This window comes from Pseudorca crassidens, chromosome 18, assembly GCF_039906515.1.
Source record: "Pseudorca crassidens isolate mPseCra1 chromosome 18, mPseCra1.hap1, whole genome shotgun sequence".
NCBI lineage: Eukaryota > Metazoa > Chordata > Mammalia > Artiodactyla > Delphinidae > Pseudorca > Pseudorca crassidens.
This window is the reverse complement of record NC_090313.1, coordinates 8,242,970-8,265,451: the sequence shown is the minus strand read 5'-3', so window position 1 is coordinate 8,265,451 and position 22,482 is coordinate 8,242,970. Positions and strand designations below refer to the sequence as shown.

The window sequence follows — 22,482 nt, the reverse complement described above, 5'->3', positions numbered from 1 at the left end:
CACTAAAAAAAAAAAAAAAAAAGCGAAGAATTCAATAGAAATAAGTGGTTAAAAGATCCAGACACTTCCTCAAAGGTATTTGGATGGCGCATTAGCAAATGAAAACAAATGTTCTGGGGCGACGGACATTTTCTACTTTTATAGATACACATTTGTAAAAAATACTAACAAGGGAATGTTATGGTGTGGGTTGTGTGTGGTGGTATAATGAAACAGGAATGGCAGAACTTAAGAACAACTGTCCAAAATTAGTGTGGATCAATGAGGGATTAGTTATACTATTCTATTTAATTCGTATGCTTTTGAAAGCTTTCCTGATAAAAAGATTTGAAATACACGGGATTGGGTATGCTAGCTCTGGACCACCTACTTCTTGAGTGTTTATGAGAAAGACATGTACTTATATACTTTAAACCAATGCTTTTAAAAATGCTGGCTTAATTTTGCTTTCTCTATCCAGCAAGAAATTATAATAATTAAATATATGTAATCATATAAAATTAAATGGAATATATTTTAAGTACACCTTCATAGTTAAACATATTTTCTGTTATTTTTAACAAACACAGATCTCTGCATCAAGATACCTTTAGCACTCTCTCTCTTTGCCAATAAATTTGAGACATTAAGAAAGCCTTTTTTCCCCTCTCTTTATCCCAATCCACTTCCCAATACTAGAGATTTGTTCACCTGGTTTATTAGCTTTGGACTTTTGTGAAGTTTTCTTTGCAGAATGTTGCTGTAAAAAAACTTAACTTAGCACTTACATAACAAGTTCCATTCATTCTATTTACTCTTCACTTAATATTCATGTATAATGCAGAAATATTATCTATAAAAAAATATACATGATATAAGTACAGTTTCATCTCAACCTTACTTTTCTTTTGTAAATTTACTCAACTAAATACAATCAACAAAACCTGTCAGTACATTTACTTTATTTGTGTGTGGTTCATAGTTTTCAATTCTATCCCTCTAGAAACATTCTCCTTGGATTAGTGATCCTTAATTTCCTAATTTAATAACTCAACACTATATTGCTATTTCAAAAATGTTAATTGAATACTTTTAAAAAACATTCTATGTTAGAACACAAAAAGGAAAATAAACTATATATAAGATATTGTATCAGTGAAAAAAATTGTATGAGTTTTGTTTTGAAAATCATACCCATAGTCTGAGTTTCTTCATTGTTTAGAATTTCACAAGAAATATTGATTGGTAGCAAAAATAATCTAGGCAAATGACCTTGATTATTATTTAATATGAGGGAAGACACACAGCCACTTTATGCCATGTATAGTTTCATCAGATGTCTCATGAGTTATGGAAAAAAATCATAAATGAGAAGAGAAGGAAACATTAAGTATTATAGTACGGATTTCCTGGAGTGAAAAATATTTTTTAAACTATGCTAGTAGTTTGTGAAGCAGATATTCAGTGACTGTTTATCCTCGTAGCATGCTCTTGTATAAAGAAAAAATAAAGACTTTTCTTGGCACTCTTCTTGCTTTATATAAATCATGTCACAATTAAATATGCTTTGAGATCCTCTGTTGGAAAGATCCTATATGCAAATAAATGTTTTTTTAATTTACAGCTTCAAAGATGATTTTTACTAATGAGACTCTTTAAATTCATATCTGTGCCTACTTGCTACACTTGGGAACTTTACAATTGCGTTTATAGACAGTTCAAGTGTATAAAATAGAAGTCAATAGAAAATACCATTCGTTAAATTTCCTAATTGTGTAGATACATTTTATCCATATTTGTGTGCCTCATTTCTGTTTTATGAATATGAGTTGTTTAGAATATTCTGTCGAAAGGGTGAAAGAAAATCTATAAGATAATGTGGAAAATACAGTTCCTTTTTATGCAATAATAAACCATTTAGCTTGAAAAGTTCTAATAATGTATGACAATCACATTACCAGAATGGTAATATATATTTCCAAGTTTTTTTTTTTATCTTCACAAAGAAAACCTTCACAAAGGAAGCATTAGAACAATGATGTATTTTTTTAATGTGTCTCTTCTTTCCCAGTTAATTTCTTATATCACATGTACCCATAGTATAGGAAAAGTATCTTTGTATCTATAATCGACTGTTAGGGGAATTCAGTGATTAAAAATCACCCAATAAAAGAAATCTGAACAGCAGAGGAAGGGCCTCCTGACTGCCACAGCACAGTCATACAATTGTTTAGATCGTTAAACTCCCAGGGGCCTCGCTTGTCTTATGTATAAAATACCATAGTTGGAAAGAATGATCCTTAAGGTCATTGCCAGATCTAATATACTCTGGTTAAATCTCAGTTTGAGGGTAACAAAAACACGTGTGGAGGCTATAGGACTAAAGGGACTTTGTAAAGTAGTGAGAATTACTACACAGATCCTCACTCCTGCTTATAGAACAAGAACAAGAATAGTATTCGTATCTTGTTTCAGTGTTGTTCAAACTTTGTTTCTCCTCTAGGTCCTAAAATTACAAAACTCCCTCATTAACAATCTTATTATTTGGCTCTAGAAAGATTGTTTTTCCACTCTACCAGACAAATATTTCTTTCTGTCTCTTTTCTTCCCATATCTCAATAAAAACATTCTCCCATTTCTGAAAACCTTGCTTATGAATCACTAGGATATAAAAATCAATCTTATAGGAACTCCATCAATATTTCACCCTTAAAACTCCAAACCTTCTGCAAACTCTGTTTGTATTCTAAGTCTTTTCTCAATGGTGCAACCGAAAGCACATCTTTGGTAAAATGTCATCCTCCCATGTACACTCCGGATTCTTTCTTATCTGGGTTACTCAATGCTGTTTCAGTTTTTTGCTATTATTTAACATATTTACCAATTGGTTATGACACAAGCATGGATCATAAAAGTGGACGCCAAACACTGAGTATCCGTCTTGCTTTTTCTTATCATCAATTTCTCTCTCTTTCTTTCATACCGTGTTATCTGTCTACAAACTCTACATGAACTCATTCTTTTCTTTGCTTTCAGAAAGGCTCCACACACTGACGATTACAGAATTTACATCCCTGACATTTATCTTTCCTCTAAACTCCAAAAGCATATATCCTTTTTGACATCTCCACTTGAGTGTTTCACATATATGTCAAATGCAACATGTCCGAAACTGACCTCTTGTTCTCCTGCTCTGTATTTGTTCTTCCTACATTCTTTCTAATCACAGTAAGTGACACTATTATTTACCCAATTCCTCAAACCAAAAATCTTTTACTCAGACTCTCTTTTTCTCATCCTCCATATTCAATCTATCAACAAATATAGCCAAGTCTTCTTGCCATATATTTTCAAGATTCACCCACCCATCTCATTCCTTAAGGCCATGTATACTATCATTTATAACTCTCACTGGTGTACGGCCTAGCTTCTTCTTATTCTACAGATCTCATCTCAAACTTCATCTTCTCAGAAGCTTCCCATGAGTACACTGTTTACAGTAACTGCACCCCATCAAACAGCTAATCCACTCAGTTATGTACTCCTCAGAAGGTCTGGTGACCATCATTGCACTTTTCACCATCAAGATACATCAGCTCTATTTGTGTGCTTGTCTATTGTCTATTTTGTGTGTGTGTGTGTGTGTGTGTGTGTGTGTGCTTGTCTATAATCTATTGTCTATTTTTATCCTTTAGAATGTTAGCTACTGGAAAGTAAGTATCTAATCAATAAAAACAATACTTAATAAGACAATCAGTAATTATAACTCACCTCTAGAGAACTCAATGGAGTGGTTAGGAGCTGGACTTCTACCTTCCTGGTCGGTCAGTTGTCAATTATTGATACTTTGTACATAGATAAATGCTTTAAAGTTTTAAAATCACTGTACTATTATTATTATATCTGATCATAAAACAATCCTTCAATGTCAGCAAGATCAGATATTACTGTACCCAATATATATATAGACAAAACTAATATCAGAAAATTTAAGTGACTTGTCGAACATCACATAAGAAACATTTGGTTTGAACAATACCAGAATTTGTCTCTAATCCTTCTTACTTAGTCATTGTTTACTCAAAGCACATATATACTCAAAAAAAGCCTGAAGATTGATTTATGAATCATGTACTATGTTCAGAAGTAAACTTATTTTCCTCCAACTTAATATACTAAATATGATTATCTAGAGTTTATTGATAATGTGCGTATTAAATATGTCTACCATTATCTTATTATCTTATTGAGCCACTCCTTAATTATTTATGGCCTGTCTGATCATACTCACTCTCTTTTAAAATTAAGATATGTTCATTTAAAATAATAACACAAAATATTTCAAAGAGTGCTCAATAAATTATATTATCTAGAATATACAGGATAATATTAGATTTATTTTTTCTAACTTCTGAAAAGGTACATTAGTTATAGATAGAGACTTTGGAGGTAGACACAGATATTTAGGAAAAGGAAACTTTATAAAAGGAACTATAAAAAATTGTCTTTAAATCATGACAGCTGAAAAAGCTATCTCATTTCCCATTTTAGAAGAAGTATTTTAAGCATCAAAAGCAACACACACACACAAAATGGTTTGAAGGAAATAGTGACATAATAATAGATCATGCCTAAAAAAAGCATTCAGCAATTTTTGCAGAATTTACTTTCATTTTATGGTTAATTATATAACGAAGTGGAAAATCCTAATAGCTTCTCTTGTAAATAATGTCACAGACTATATATTTTCTAAAAATAACTGAGTAAAAAATAAAAACAGCTCCTTTTTTTAAGTTTAATTTCTCAGTACTAACAAATTGATGACCTCTATTTCTGTTTGGGAAGTAACTTGTGTTAGCAAGTGTGATAATTTAAACTACTGGAGTCTAGTGTTATAGAGTTGTTGTTATTTAACAGTTCCATCTTGATCCATTTTTCCATTCCTTCCATATTTATGAAGTAGCTACTATGTGCTATGTAATCTGTTAGATGCCTGCCACCAAGGCAGCCTCCAAATGAAAGTTAAAGTCTGTAAGTCACTAGACGTCTATATGAAGTGGTCTAATTATAGACAGAAGAAGTGTGATGCTTTTAGGCAAACAGGTCTTTGGGGAGACCTCAGATGGCAACAACTTGGTTGCTTTTTTGGCCTGCCTGCACGCTTAGCTAGAAATGGAATTAAAGGTCGCCAAATAGACATTCTGGTTAATTCAAATGAGATTCCTGATAAACTGAGCTCTACTATATTTTAGAATAAGAGGATTAGGGTACTCTATAGTAAAGACCTGGGGACAACTTTTAATTTTTGTTTAACTTTATAGCTGAGAAATTTAAAGACTAAACAAACGAGAATCTAACTCAAGGCTCCAGATTCCTACAGCAAGCCTCCTCCTTGTTTGATGACAGCTGGTCAACCTGGACCACTTGCTAGGCCAGGAAAGCTACCAGTGTCCTGGTGTTGACTGAACACCTTCCCACTGGTGCTCCCTCTGCCAATAAAGGTAAATATACCATCAAACTAGTTAATGAAATATTTCAGAGGAGAATATCCAATTCTTACTAAAGAAAAACGCAAGTCAAAAATGTATATTTTCCTCTAAAACATCTGCTTGTCATTGTGTAGCTATGTACTAATGGCAAAATAAAATTTGGAGAAAAATTTGCAGCTTTGTGCCCATGAGATTCTTATCATCTAGAAGACGAAAAAGTAGTTTAGAAAGCACAGAATGAATGTTCTACCTCCCAAGAAATTTCAGGAAGTTAAACAATGATTTAGGAATAATATTGAAACATATTCTTAGGATTTATAATCCTATATTTATGTAGGAAGATTTAAATGAGCTACTGTATGCAACATGAGAAGACTCACAAGCCAAAAACCTTGATTATTAAGACGTATACAATATGGAATATAATATATATTACCTTTATATATGGTTACCTTTTTACCACCTTGGACATCGGAACGGCTGGAAAGAAAATTACAAATCTTTGATGGCAACCAACCTAGACTAAATGTTGGGGCAAACAATTGGCTAAAACTACAAAAATCCCAATGACTTGATATTTACAAAATTAATTTCTCTTGGGTGAGAAATGATGGTATTGACGGTGCTGCTGTTGGTGGTGGTGATGACAATGATAAGAGCTAAGCCACTTTTAGTTCTTATGATGTGCTAGGCATTGCTTTAAATGTGTGACAAGTACTTATTCATTCATTGCTCTCATCAACACAGCGAGGTCAGTATTTTAATACCTTCATTTTCTAAATGAAAACTGAGACATAGAGAGGTAAAGTCTCTTATAGTCAGGAAGCCCCAGTAAGTGCGAGAGCTGAATTAGAACACAGAGAGCTACTGAGGATCTACATGAATGCAAATAATTGTATGATAATAATCTGAACTCTGTTCAGTGATACGGGACTCTTGCCAATCCTAGACCCCATGAAGCACACTCCTGACACAGGAATTTTGCTCCAATCACTCCTTCTGAGAAATGTCTTTCACTAGCTATGTTTTTTAACTTCCTCATTCCATCAGTCTTTTTCTTTCCTCCAATCTTAACTTTTCAATAAAACCACCCTGAAGACCCTATTTAACACTGCCAACTGATCCTTCCTACTTGAATATGCTTGAACACTTCAGATGTTCTTTAAACTGCTCTACTTTTTATCTTCCTTTTAGTATGGGTCAAATTCTGACATACTCAAAGATTTGTGTATTCTATTTATTTTTTATTTTCTCTCTAGAGAAAATGTCTGTTGTGCTAGAATGGAAACTCCATGTGGCCAGAAATCTTTGACTCTGGTTCACTAAGAATATAGAACTGTGCCTGCCACAAGGGTGGCACCCAAACACAAATTTGCTTAATGAACAAATGGATAAATGAAAAATAAGTAAAATGTAAAGGAAAATAGGACAACATATATGACCCAAGAAGTAATAGGAAAATACTAGCGTGTTTCTAGTAGCTTTGAGAAAAATAGAGTTCTCTGAGAATTACTCCACATAATAGTAGTTTAGATAGGATTAAAGGTAATTAAACTATTTCAAACCTTCAGTAATCACATATTCTCTATAAGTAAAACATTACACATTATAGAAGAATGGATGTTACTGCATATTACTAAATATTATATTTAGAAAACCAGAATAATAATGACATCAATGTCAGTAATAATGATGTCATGACCTTTGTTACCTGTTTTAGCATATACCCTGTGTTTGTATATGTGTGTACATAAAACAAATTATTGCCCACAGTATGAAATATGGAAGTTTATTTTCATATTCGCTCCTGATAGAGAAGTTTGGCAATACATCAAATTTAAATGAGCAATGAGCATACCTTTTAACCCAGCAATCTTACTCTTTTTATTGCAAGAAGCCCATTGGACAAGGTGCATAAAGATGTTAATGCAAAGTTATTAATTATACTGTCTTTAAAACTATTGAAATATTTAGAAACCATCTGTACTTCCATCATTAAGTAGCATTAAAATGTATGATACACTGGTGCATGAAACTACACTATATGTTAATGACCTGAATAAAAAATACGCCTTGTGAGCATATTTTTTACATACACATATATATGAATGTGTGTGTGTGTATATATATATATATAGAGAGAGAGAGAGAGAGAGAGGGAGAGAGAGAGGGAGAGAGTTTGACAATTACACCTGTGCGGAGATAGAGACAGACTGAAAGGTAATCAAAAGTTTTGTTTCTGGGGTTTGGGGCATTTGGAGGATATTCACTTTCATACTCTTTTTGAATTGGATTACATTTTCTACAGCAAGTAGTAAAAACCTTTGGACAAAATTTTAAAAGCCAAATTATAAGAAAGAGAGAGGGAGGGAAGTTAGAAGAGATGGAATAAGTGGGAAATGGAAGAGGCGAGAGGAGATATTCTGGCTGCCTAGAAGAAATCTAACTAACTCAGGTTTGAAAGATTATTTTTTTAAGACAAGCAGTGCTTTCACATATTCCTGCTTTCCATTGTAATTTTACTTAAATTTATAATTTTGTAATTCTGTCTTTCTGCAGAAGCCACTAGAACTAAGCTCATTTCTGATCACTTGGAATAGGGAACCCCTAGTCTACCCCACCCCAGGGAAGCATGGCAGTGACTATGGAACCAGTGTTGGTTCCTACAGCAATAACTTTAGAAACAGACAGATCTGAATTCAAATCACTGTCTTTCATTTACCAGCAATTTAAGCTTGGTTATGACTCTTAATTGCTCTGAAGTTATATCTTATCTTCAAGTAGAAAATGTAGTGCAGAGTGAAAGTGTTCATGGGAGGAATAAATGGGCTATGATTCCAGAGGCACATCACAGGCACTCAACAAATACCTGTTCTCTTTACACATCATTCTTTCCTCAGCATGATTCTAATTGAACTAGAATTTAAAAGAAATGACAACATTATTGCTATTTCTCTTCCAACAGCAGTTTTTTCCTTCATTTGTGAAATGATTCACCATGAACCTATATCCTGACACTGTAACTCTTTAATTCTACATTGTCAAAATATTTTTAATCTTCATTATACTTCTCCTTCAACCCAAGAGTCCTATTTCAACTTGCCATCACTTTTTTTCCCTCCTGACAACATCAGGTATTTGAACCACAACAAAAAATCCCTTTACTTTTGAATAACTAAAATAAGTGAACAAATTTTTAAAATGAGGAAAGGGAAATTAGGGTAGCCAACTCATGCCAATTTGCCTGGGGATTCCCAGATGTAGTCCCGCATCTTGGGAAAACTCTCATTTGGAGCAAACCCGAATAGTTGGTCAGCATTAATAGTGGCAAACATATGTGTAATACCAGAAAATACCCAATAGACAGTCTTAGGTTGTTACACATAGACTATTTTGTGTATTATTATCTGTATATTATTTTAACCCAGAGGCTCTATATGTTCATTTACAAACTAAGTATGATTTTTGGATTCTATTTCTGATACCATGGTGATAAGTATAAATAAATAAACAAAATGATGCCCAGTGCAGAGGTGAGTATACTGTGGTAGTATAACATGAAGATTATTGGATTTGGGTCTCATAGACTCGGGAAAATGCAAGGAGAAACAAAACAAAAACAAAATCAAAACAAAAAACTGTCTCGCCTTAACTCTTCTGCAAGGTCTTTTAGAACAGCAGAGTCAAGGTCACACTGAATTGTCACAGCTGAACTCAATGCCGCCATCACACCCATCTGGCCTTGGAGTCCTGTTATGCCAGGTCATTCAGTGAATGGTGCCTACCTGCCACTCTTGACAACCATTGCTCTCACTTTTAGAAAGCATCCCTCTCTCCTTTGCCTGGATTTCAAGGAACTGCAAAAATTACTCCATATCCCCTTTGTTGTTGGCTTTCATTTTATTTCCCCCAAAGTGAGCAGGGTCAAATAAAATAGGGTAATTTTTGTCAGCAGTTATTCACTGTTAACATGGCTAATGAGGAGACATTTTCCTCTGTGAAAAGGGGCCACAGGGCTTCCCTGGTGGCGCAGTGGTTGAGAGTCTGCCTGCCGATGCAGGGGACTCGGGTTCGTGCCCCGGTCCGGGAAGATCCCACATGCCGCGGAGCGGCTGGGCCCGTGAGCCATGGCCGCTGGGCCTGCGTGTTCGGAGCCTGTGCTCCGCAGCGGGAGAGGCCGCAATGGTGAGAGGTCCGCGTACCGCAAAAAAAAAAAATTAAAAGGGGCCACAGACCGGCCAGTGTGAGCCTGCACAAGCAGACCAGTCACAGAAAGAACTGTGAACCCAGGGATCTCAGATTGCTGAGGTCAGGTTACAACTCCAACTGGGGCTAAACCTAATACTGTGATTTGTCTTATGATATCCTGACTGCTTCTGCTTAACACACATGCAATTTAGTTTTAATGGGTATTTTACTGTGATTAATAAATGTCCATTCAGTGTGTTATCTCCACATTATAGCGTATTCAGAGACTTTATCTACACCAAGAGTATTTTTATTGGACTTTATGTTTGAGGGAATTGTAGCACTGTTGACAATAATTTCATGGTTTATGTATTCTGTAAGGCTCATTTTTAATGGAAATTCTTTGTGAACTTATGGACGTGGTTGGCTGATAATAAAAGAGTTAAGAAATATAGAAAGGGGTTGGGCAGTGCTGGTGTCATTTACTGGATAAATTAGTTTTCAGATTTGTCGCTAATAAAAATATCTTGATATTTTTTAATATCATGGGAGATGATTCAGGCTGCATAATTCAATCAGACTTCTTTTTCTTTCAAATTCACATCCCCTTAACTTTATTCAGAACAACTTACACACAATGCTACAAAGCTTATGACTTCTAATAAGTAGATGATATTACTTCTAATAAATGTAGGAAAAAAAGGTTAATTTTTGACAAGTAGTTTTAACAATAAAAATTTCCCATGGTGACACAAGGCTTCTGTAGCTTTCACTTTATTTCATGACTTAAAGCCCAAGTTTAGAAATCTCACTTTACTTTTGCAGAGCTATTTCAATAATCTTTAAATTATGGTTATAGAAAAACAGGGTGCAGGCGGGAGACAGCAGACAGCGTTCCAAGGTACCCTCTTCACCCTCGTGTATCTTAAAATAGAGAGCTTAGTTTATATGTATATACACGCACACACACACCTATGTGTGTGTGTATACATATATATTTTAATACTGGGCTTCCTTTACAGCTATTATTTGAAGAAAGAGTTTCCAATTTAAGAATTGTATTTTTATTTATTTGTTTATTATTTTAAAATGAAATATAGTTGATTTACAACGTTGTGCTGGTTTCAGGTGTACGGCAAAGTGATTCAGATATAAATATATATATGTGTACATATATATATATTTTTTTCAGATTCTTTTCCCTTATAGGTTATTAAAAAATATTGAGTATAGTTCCCTATACAGTAGGTCCTTGTTTGTTATCTATTTTATATATAGTAGTGTATATATATTAGTCCCAGGATTATGACACTGGAGTAAAAGCACTTGAATTTTAAAACTATGACATTTTTATAGGTGCATATGAATATGCATGGGATAAGTCTATCTATGGCCTCAGGCTTTTTAAAAATGTAAGTTTTCATGCATTTTTTTTCTCTTATAATTACTTGTCTTAATTTATCTAGGAGATATCCTAAAATGCTATAGAAACTACTTATTTAACCTGATAATGTTGCCTTCTTTTTACCTGCCGGTTTTTGTATAAAAGCATCCATAACATGAAAAGAGAAGACAGGTATTTATAGTAGCAAAAAGGAAAGAAAGAAATAACGAGTCTGTGTCATTGTCCTTGATTTTCTTTAACTTGCTGAGTAGCGCCAGCAACTTGTGTATTCATTCCATCTAGGAAGACCAGGTGTGAGCCACCAAACAATGTTCTATGATGTTTTAGCATTAGTTTTTCATTCTACACGTTGAGGAAGAAGCCATTTTTTCAAGTGCTATCTCAGAAGACCTTTCCAACAACTTCTTATTCAAAATCTCAAGACCCAGGTGATTGGTGAGAATTTTTGTTCAGTCACTATTGGAGATCATGGCACTTGGTTCCTGTAGCACTCAGCTCTCTCCTTTACAGAAAGCTTCATACTTACAAAGTCCTTTTGCACATGTTGCACATGTATTATTTCCATCCCAAACATATAAGGTAGAGATTTTTTTCTCTCTTAGGGAATTTTAGGGATTCTTTTCACAGTTTTCCAACCATGAAAACTTTTTCTTTCTCCTTCTTTCTTCCTGTCCTTTTTCTCTCTTATTTCCTATAAATATGAATAAAAATATTTAATTCCCTTTTAACGTATCTCGTAATGATTCTTGCTAGACATTAGTTTAATGTTACGTACTTAAAATTCCTTAGAAGTCAAATAGAGAAGTAAAATCAATGCAGAGTCACGTAACATAGGTCAGAAAGGGCTTTGATAATAGCTGCACAGGCTCTTTTTCTTCCCACTACCAAGTAAGAATGCTTCTGGTTTATGAGGACCAACTGAAAAATGCATTCTTTTTGTGATTTAAATCAAAGCGATTGAAACCATATCAGTGTTTTCCCAAAACATTAATGACATACAAATCACTCACAAAAAAATGAGACGGGTAGATAAAGCCCTTTTCATGAGTTCACTGGATTTCAATCCTCATCTGTTTAATCTGCTCATAAAAAAGTATTTACTATAATGATCTTTATTGCCCACCAAAAAAAAGTACTTTTTAAAAAAATGTCATAAAATTCTGTAACCTGGTTAAACTATCACTGATAAACATTTTAGTCAGAAAATCTTAAAATGGACCAAACAAGATAAAGATGTTGATTTTAAAAGAAGAGAAAAGAAAAAAGTGCCAACTCAGAGCTTTCAAGGCAGCTCAGTATGAATGCAGAAAAATCTTGACCTCGGTCATTACCTCAGGTGGCATTAAAACAAGCGCGTCAAGGAGCTCAGGTAATGAAAGAATTGTCAATATCAGTACCACACACTTTCTCATTCCCTGGTGGCTAGTGTCACTGAGTAACAGTTAGAGAAAGGGCATCCTTTATAACCTTGTCCAGCTGATGCTTCTGCTATGCCCTGAAATGGTACCTACAGGCCCAGTCCTAACAGCCTCCACAGGGCATCCATAAAATGAAGCTACCTTAATTGAGGAGGAATAATTCCTTTCTAATGTATGATATTCATCTCTTCCAGTAATTTGTTTGCTAATATGCCAGCAATCGATAGATGACAGCAGAGAAGAAATTGGTTTTCAAAAGCACTCTTCATTAAATCACACTGGCCTCACACACTGCAACTGTAGTTAGTTTCATTACTCAAGACCACTTTCATATCCCATGTGTGTGGCTTTCATTATTACAGATCATTTTTCCTTAGGATGTGTGATTTAATTTTAATGCCTGAATCTAAATCAAAATCCTTCGCTACTTAGAAGCTCTCTGGTGTAATAAGAAAGTGAGGTTTATTCTGCTTTTGTGTTTGGGAGTGTTTGGCTCTGTTTCTAAATTATGATAAAAAATCAATATGAACAAATGGACAGTGAAAATGAGGCATCAAGTTTTCATTTCCTAGATAAATATGTGATTTAATCTCCTCCTAAAACAATGCTGATACCTCTGGGTAGCTTCCTAATTCTTGGTTGATACGATCACTTAAGTGATGTTTTCAGTGTGAGAGGTACGGTTATACTTCTCAAACATTTCCTTTTGGAATATTTCACACGCTTTGCAGTGGAGAGCCAGTGTGTTATTTGTCATTGTTCTTTTAATTCCTGAATCGCCCGTGCACACAGTACCGTCTTTCACTGATGATCTCTTCAGAATGCTGGCAGATATTAAGCTGGATTATTTCCAAGACAAGCCATGATCTAATCGAGCAAATTATTTTCTTTGTTTCCACTAGGAAGCCAGTCAGTTCAAAGCCATCTTCCCAGCCCACCTTCCCAGCTCCCGCAGGTGCGGGCTTTGGCAGCTGTGTCCCCACTCAAGGCCCACGTGTGCCACTGGAGGGAGAACCAGTTCATTCATCTCTGAGCGAGTTTTTGAATTAGTGTTCATAAGAGGCACGATGAAAACATTTCTCATTTCACAAAATTTACATTTTAAATATGGAGCTGGAGCAGAAGTGAAAATATTAGGTTAAACCATGAGCCTCAAAATACTGTTACAAGGCAAAATAATAATAATAATAATGTGTTTGAAATCAAGTAAGAAATCTTTACATTTAGAAAATAGTGTTATTATGGGTTCCATGTTTCACACATAGACTCCAAAATTTACTGTTTCCCTGCTTTTAAGGAATACCCCTCACTACATGGGGGGAAATGGACATGGAGTTGTTCCATATTGGCTCCTGGCTTGTCCAGTTCGTTGTTTCTCTACTTCGTCTGATACTCTTCTCAATCCCTCCATGGGCATCTCTTCCTATCCTGGGGGCTCCCCCCAGGGGTCCTGGATACAGGTCTTGAAAAGAGGTCCTGGCCATGGACATTAAGAGAGAGGGAGAGAGAGAGAGAGAGAGAAAGAAAGACAGAAAGAGAGGTCACCCTTTCTCCTTCTTTTCTTTTTTGTTTCCTACAATACCACCCACAAAACTATGTGAGTTTGTCAGATTTTACTTTTCAAAGTAAAAGATTATGAAGATGAAATGAAAGATGTTTATTCATTTGCTATGGAGAACTTTTCCCATACACCATGGAGGAAGCATCTATGGAAAGACATCCTTCAAATGGAATTCTCTGGGGAAACCACCAGTTTCTGACTGGACTACCCTGCCCTCTGCTCCCTAGCTCTTTGAGAAAACACTTTTTTTTCTCTTAAAGTCAATCATATGGCATTCAACCCACCTTTTTGGAAACCCACTAGGTCACCAGACTTCATTTCCTGAGTCCCTGTAGGTGTGAGATGTGTATAGAGGTTACCTGGCTTTGGCAAGAAGGCCTGTAGGAGCCTTCAGCATCCCAAGTTCTGGAGAAGGGCACCTCTGTTGTTGGACCTGCAGTTCCTCGAAGCAGTCTAGTGAGTGTGGCCGCATTAGAAGTTCTCCATCAGTGTGTATATTGCAGACTCACTATTTTGTTATTTTGCCTGATGTGTAACTGTTGAATAAGATATGTACATGCATGCTTGCAAACACACAAACACACATACACACACCCTTTCTAAAATACCAACTTTCAGATACACAGTATGTACTATAAACGTAATAGGTAAACAACAAGGTCCTTCTGTAAAGCACCGGAAACTATATTCAATACCTTGTAATAACCTATAATGGAAAAGAATCCGAATATATATATATATATATATATATATATACACACACACACGTGTATATATATACATATGCATATGTATAACTGAATTACTTTGCTGTACGCCTGAATCAACTATACTTCATATAAGAAAATAAATGAAAAGTAAAATAAAATACAAACTCTCAGTACTAGTACTGTCTAAACGGTTTGGAAAAATAGAATTTTTCCCCAATGCCATCACAATTTGAAAATCTGCAGTTAACACTTCAAACATACTTCCTTTCAACTATTCCCTCTCGAACTTTCAGGTTACACCCTCTCGGTCCTTCCAAAATGAAAAAATGGGTCCATTCCTGAGGCATAAATCTCTCAATGACTAGTTCACATTATTCAAAATTGTTCACAGTCCCTGCAAGAAAAAAATGTATTTATATAACATTATTACTTGTAAGAACATAATTTAATTATTAGGTTTTGTTGTTTTTCGGTTTGACTCACTTCTGAGAATAGTAACAAGGCATGGGAGGAGCCTCCCATAGCATTAAGGAAGCTACTTTGACTTTTGAGAAACTAGAGGCGATACACAGACAAGCTTTTCCAAATGAGTGATTTAAGAAAGGTCTTCACAGCTAACAGATATTTGTGATCCACGATCTGAGTAGTTTAAGGAACTTCTACGTGCGACCAAGAGCAGGCCTTTGAAACAGCTGAATGTTTCAAAGACACATCTCATATTGCAGGAGGAAAAATAAGGCAGACATCAGTGAATTCTGATCCATGTCAGTCAGGAGCTCTGTTTACATCTAGCTTCAGTCTATAGCCATCACTTTATATCCGTGAGGGATTGGTTCCAGGACCCTCCAGGGACACTCGAATCCTTGGATACGCAAGTTCCGTATTCAGCCTTGCATATTTTGGGTTCCAAATCCATGGATTCACTCAACCTCAGATCACGTAGTACTGTATTTATTGGAAAAAATCCACTGATAAGTGGACCTTCGCAGTTCAAACCCATGTTGTTCAGGGTCAACTGTACTCAGACGGAGAGGTGATCCAAAGGCATACGATCATCATGTAATGAGTCAGTACAGCCAGTAGTCTTTGTGGTGAAAATTTCAATTATGAGGGAGGAAAACAACATTTGATATAATAAAGATTGAAATAGATTAAAATCCATTGGCACAGAGGGCCATGGTGTCTAAGACAATATTTTCTGAAATCACTTGAAAAAATATTTAGTTGTGATATTTTAATGATTGATAACTAGTGATTTCATAAGTCCATGATGCATGTTGAGTCTGCGCTCCCTCTTCAGAATTCTACATCAGTTTCATTCGAAAATGTTCAATTGTTGTGACTGGCTAAATAGAGCAGGAGTTCAGTATTGTCCCAAAGGAAAGTTTAATTAGAAATATTCTAATCTGTTGAGAGTATATTTCACGTGAATCCCATTTTTTTTCAGATAAAGACACTTTACATACTCTAACTTTCTGTGATTTAGAAACAAGATTTCTAATGCAAGCATTGTATGTAGGCACTTACACACAATTTTTGTGTTTATATTTTGCTATCATAAATGTTTTAGGTATATCAAAACTACAGATCACAGCATAATAGACGTGTACATTATTATATTGATTGATATCAACAGATGAGGCCCAGGTGTGTCTCTCCCTCCCTCATGTGCTCTACTTTTAAGATTATTTTTCAAATAAAGTTTAGAAATGCCAAAGGTAATCTTATTATTCATGAAATTGCCTGAAGCTTCTGATTCGAAACTGTTTCCTCCCAGAGTTTTAGAAATATATTTGTATTAAATATTTCTATCCTATAATGATTAATTATTATTATAACCAAATTATCACTTGGTGGATTTGAAGAGTGAAAAGGAGATAATAAGAGAGACTAGACACCGAGAAAGTTCAAATGTTTGAACTTGACATCCGCATATCTTATAATTACAGAATATCGATCTTTTTATGTTGCAACATAGAATATGGTAAAACTTTGGATATACCTAAAATTAGTATAAGCCTGGAGAGAATGGCCTTCATTAAACCTGTAAGCTTTGAATATTATGAAAGATTGACACAAGAAGAGGCCAGCTTAAGAAAATCTATGCTTTCCTTTTGTTCTCTTCAATTCCATTTATTTATTTATTTATTTTTGTCTGCTTTGGGTCTTCGTTGCTGTGCGCAGGTGTCTCATTGTGGTGGCTTCTCTTGGTGCGGAGCACGGGCTCTAGGCATGCGGGCTTCAGTAGTTGTGGCATGTGGGCTCAGTAGTTTTGGCACACAGGGTCATTAGTTGTGGTGCATGGGCTTAGTTGCTCCGCGGCACGTGGGATCTTCTGGCACCACGGCTCGAACCCGTGTCCCCTTCATCGGCAGGCGGATTCTTAACCACTGCGCCACCAGGGAAGTTCCAATCTATGCTCCTCTGTAAACTACTTTTGACTACTCTGCAAACTACTATTTCCCACTAATTAATTAGTATCTAATATAGGGACCTATAGTGACAAATTCCTTTAGGAATTTAAATCCAGGAAAACCTAATCTCTTTTGATATAAACAGCATATTTGGTATTAATTAATGATACTCTATACAGTGTGATACTTTTGCTTTGTCTTTTTTTTACCTTGGGTAACAGAAGTCTCCAAGATAAATTTGATATTCGGTTGAATAATAATTGCAGAAACAAATTGTATTTTCGCTTCACCTTTGATACACGTTTTTAATTATTTAATCTTGAGACACCTCTATTATGCTCATATAAAGCATAAGAAATCATTATTTCTGTTTAGAGTCCTTTTTTTCCCGTGGAGATGTTTTTGTAAATGGAGTCAGATGACATTAGACCTATAGGCATCATTCAGATACACATAGCGAAATCAAAATGAAATTTGGGTCAGTGAAAGGATTTTATTCCTGAATGATTAGCTTTAATGAAATATAGTATAAAAACGTTCACATTTCAGAAAACACATATAAACAAGGTTGACATGACAGGACGCACAAAGTAAAGCCCCGAAAGAAAGATTCCTTTCATCTGTTTTTTGACAGACCCAATTCCCTAATCATTGCCTTGTTCTGTCTTTCTCTCACTTGCGTGCTCTGTCTCATTCTCCCTGCCCCCTAGCCCTTATCAGAGGAGTTATCATATAAAGTACCTCTTTACAAATCGTATGGATTTTATAGGCTATATTGAGTTCAGTACAAGGGCATTTTACTACCTACATCTTATCTGAGGCTTTGAGGAAGGGGTGGTATGAGAGCATTGAAGTCTTCATGTTTTATTTTTGCAAGCTTTTGTCAGGGCTTTCAAAATACATCATATCTGCAAGGCAACACCCTGTCTACGTTTCTCCACATTGTTTGTGTACAAGACTCAGAACTGCCATTTCACATCACCGTACATTGGTTTTTAATGCTCTTCTAATTTAGGCTAAAGATGCAGAAACCTTAGCTCAGTTAGGCTGCATGCTGACCTGTGTTTGAACTTTCTCCCAGCTGCTCCTGGGTCCCTTCAGCATTGTTTTAAGCTGTCTAATTTGGATGAAGCAATCACAACACTAAAAATGCAGAGAGATTATGATTTCTTTTTAATCCCTGAGGGCAGTTGATAATAAAGATGAAATTCGGAGACGGCTGTTACTTTGCTGGATTTAAGCATATACGTACTGTTGGTCCCTGGTCTGAATGGCTCTTTGGAAATACTGCTATTATTTCTTCCCTAAGACATTGCAGTTGGTGTGTCTTTTTGGAATAGCACTGAACTTAGTGCACACTAAGTTCCGAGTAGCCCACATATATGGCAAAAACGCTACTCAGGGTTTTTTATGGGATTTGATTGGTGAAATTATTGTGGAAAAGTAGGGTAATGCAGCCTCCATTGACATAGGTATGTCCAAAGAGTTAATCTTGGAATTTTAAAAGAGGGGAGGGAAGTTTAGCAAGTTTACAGTAAGAACTTTTAGTAGAGATTGTAACAAGTGGGGAGGGAGAGATGCACTATATAGAAAGCATTTGTTGAGCATAGGAACAAATGGAATGACAAGTGTTTTGAACTTTCCTAAGTGTCTTATTTGAATTTCATAGGTGCTAATGTGGTAAATTTATTTTTTTCATTACTCTGCTGCTTCTCAAGCCAATTAGTTTGGTAAGGCAAGGTAGAATAAGAACGTTCGTAAGGTAAAACAATTCTACCCAGGATATAACATTTACATTGCATGAATAAGAACTTTTTAAAATTTCTATAAAGCTATCATTTCTTAAATTCTGTTTTCATTTAGAATTTTCATTTCTTCAATTCTATTCTGTAGTTTGGAAGAGTAAAAAAAATAACGTGTTAAGTTTTTCTATCAATTTTTGTCTTCTTATTGGTATGCTATGTACTGCTTTGGTTCGTTTCCTACAAGACATTTAAAATAACCATAGGTTAGATATGAAATATTGTGTGATGATGGCACCTAGAGCAAAAAAATAATTCAAAGGAACTGTATTCACCCTTAAAGAATTAAAGTCCTGTACTATACAACATGAATATTTCTCATTTTTTGGATTTTTCATTACTATATAAACAAACCTTAGATATGAATTCATTGGCAAACAAACCTTAGATACGAATTCATTGGCAATGTGTAAATTTTTGGTGCTTGACTTAGACATTGAAAATATTCTTTTAAATATTATATTTTCTGTTTTAAGGTGTCATTTATATATAACAGAATCAAAATGTTCAATGAATTTTGATAGGTGAACACTCTCTGTGTAACCACCACCCCAGTCAAGATATACAACAGCAGCCAGAAAATTTGCCTTGGCCTTTTTCTCCGTCAGTCTCTCACCATTTATCATCTGTTCTGATTTCTATCACTCAAGATTGGTTTTGCTTTTTCTGGCATATTATAAAAATAGAATCATACTATATATATATATATTTTTTTTTTTTTTTTTCCGCGGTGCGCGGACCTCTCATTGTTGTGGCCTCTCCCTGGCAGAGCACAGGCTCCGGACGCACAGGCTCAGCGGCCATGGCTCACGGGCCCAGCCGCTCCGCGGCATGTGGGATCTTCCCGGACCGGGGCACGAACCCGTGGCCCCTGCATCGGCAGGCGGACTCTCAACCACTGTGCCATCAGGGAAGCCCATATTTAGAGAGTCATTTTGCTCAGTATAATGCTTGTGAGATCATCCATGATTTTGGTTGGATTAGTAGCTATTTTTTAAAAAATTCTTTAGTGGTATTTCATTGTATAAAATATAGGACAATTTGATTATTCATTTATATATTGATGGACATTTGGGTTCTTTCCAGTCTGGGGCTAATATGCACTAGGCCACCAAGAACGTTCTTGTACAGACTTTATTTTAGAACATATGTTTTCATTTTTCTTGGATAAATACCTAGTAGTGAAGTCGTAGGGTCACAGGTAGATGTATGGTTAACTTTCCGCAAAACCACATACAGTTCTCCAAGGTTGATGTAATTTATTTTACAAACACATCACCAGTGTCTATGTCCTCACCAACATTTATTATTTTCAAACATTTTAAATTTAGTTATTCTAGCCATTGAAAAATTATATTTTATTTTGGTTTGAACTTACATTTCCCAGATGATAAAGATGTTGAGCATTGATATTTTTGTGTGCTGACCATTTGTATAACTTCTTTTTTGAGGTATCTGTTTGAGTCTTTTGCCCACTTTTAATTGGACTGTTATATTTCCTTTATATATTCTGGATGCAAGGTTTGCAGATACTTTTCCCCAGCTGATGGTTTGCCTATAATACTGATGTCATTTTCTAATAAGTAGAACATATGAGTTTTAATGAAGTTTAATCAATTTTTACATGGTTTGTGCTTTTTACAAACTCTAAAAAATCTTTGCCTACCTCAAGATCACAGAAATATTCTCCTATGTTTTCTTCTGGAATGTCTACAGTTTTATCTTTTATATTTACGTCTATGCTCCAGCTCAGATCAATTTATGAGTAAGGAAAGAGGTACTGTTTTTTTCATGTGGAGATGTCCAGTTGTTCTAGCATCACTTGATGAAAAGACAATTCTTTTTTTCCATTGAATTACTTTGGCACATTTTCAAAAATAATTGGCCTTATGTGTGTGAGTCTATTCTCAGGGATATTTTATAATTTTTAGTGCAAATGTCTTACATGTCATTTGATATTTTTTCCTAAGAAAATTATGTTTTTATTGTAAGTGGTCATTTATTTTAGTGTCCCGTTGTTTGCTTTCTGTATTTAGAAATGCTGTTGAGTTTTCTCCATAGACCCTGGATTGAACAGCTCTAGTAAATGCACTTATTAGCTCTAGAATTATTTCCTAGGTAGGTTCTTTAGGATCTTTGCCTAAGTAATCACGTCATTTGTGAATGGAGACAGTTTTATTTCTTACCTTTGATTCTTTTTTTATAGTTTTTGTATCAGTGCTGAAATTTCCCATGTGTTCAAACATGTTGTTTATCTTCTACATCAGATTTTTTAATATATTTATAATTATTACTTTAAAATATTTTTATTACTATTTTAATATCTTGGTGATCTCTGGCTTTGCTTGTAGTGACTTTTTTTTTTTTTTTTGATCATAGGTCACATTTCCTGCTTCTTCACTTGTATTTTTTTTTTTTAGTAGTACATACAAAACACTTTGGATAAAAGAACAGTAAAAGTACACAAAGTATTAAGAATCTGATATTTATACCAGAAGAGGCCCCAGGGCTCCTTCTGTTGTTATCCCAGAGGGGGAATTGAGTGAATTCATTTTCTAGACGAGCTAGTTTGGAAGTTTGTTGCAGCATTTTTAGATTCAGCTCAGTAACAACTCCAAATATTCTGAAGGCAGAATCAGGACATTCTCTTCAACACTGCTTGAAACTGAAGCCCCAGCAAAACTGGAGATGCCATTGAGATGTAGAGGGCAGCTTTTCAAACCATTTGAGACTTTTCCTTAAAATAAGGCTGCCAGCATTTTGCATCATTGGGGAGTTCTCTTTGCTCTCTCACTTTTTTTGCCTCAAGAAAGCTCTGCTTTCCCTGCCCTCATGCAGTCTTTCTTTTTTAAAAAAAATAATTAATTAATTAATTAATGGCTGTGTTGGGTCTTCGTTGCTGCTTACGGGCTTTCTCTAGTTGTGGCAAGCAGGGGCTACTCTTCCTTGCAGAGCGCGGGTTTCTCTTTGCGGTGGCTTCTTTTGTTGCGGAGCACTGGCTCCAGGCACGCGGGCTTCAGTAGCTGTGGCACATGGGCTCAGTAGTTGTGGCGCACGGGCTGAGTTGCTCCGTGGCATGTGGGATCTTCCCGGGTCAGGGCTTGAACCCGTGTCCCCTGCATTGGCAGGCGGATTCGTAACCACTGAGCCACCAGGGAAGCCCCCTCATGCAGTCTTTGCAGACCCTGTGTCAACAAAGTCCTCAAAGAGATGTCCCACAGCCCCTGTTCCCTACGCCCAGGGTCAACAGCACTGCTTTACACATAGAGCACGTCCTAAGCAATCCTGACTCATCCTTAATTTTTTAGATTTTTTAGAAGAGTGACCCCCTTGATGGAGGTCAGTGGTAAGATCTGGGTGTGGGTGTGAATGGATTGTGGTGGAACTAGCACTTCTCTGGGTATTAATCTCACAAGCCAGTCTTTGCAAGGCTGATAACTCTGTATTCCCAAAGATTCTGGTTCTCCTTCCTCTCATCTATGGCACATTCCTTGTCTAGCAGTGGTACAAACAGTG

General features: G+C 35.6%; 1 long non-coding RNA gene across 2 annotated transcripts in view; it reads left to right on the top strand.

Moving 5' to 3' along the window:
• The window catches only part of LOC137211123 (uncharacterized), a 409,508-nt gene that overhangs the window by 127,677 nt on the left and 259,349 nt on the right, over window positions 1-22,482 (top strand). The gene's annotated exons all lie outside the window — the stretch shown is intronic.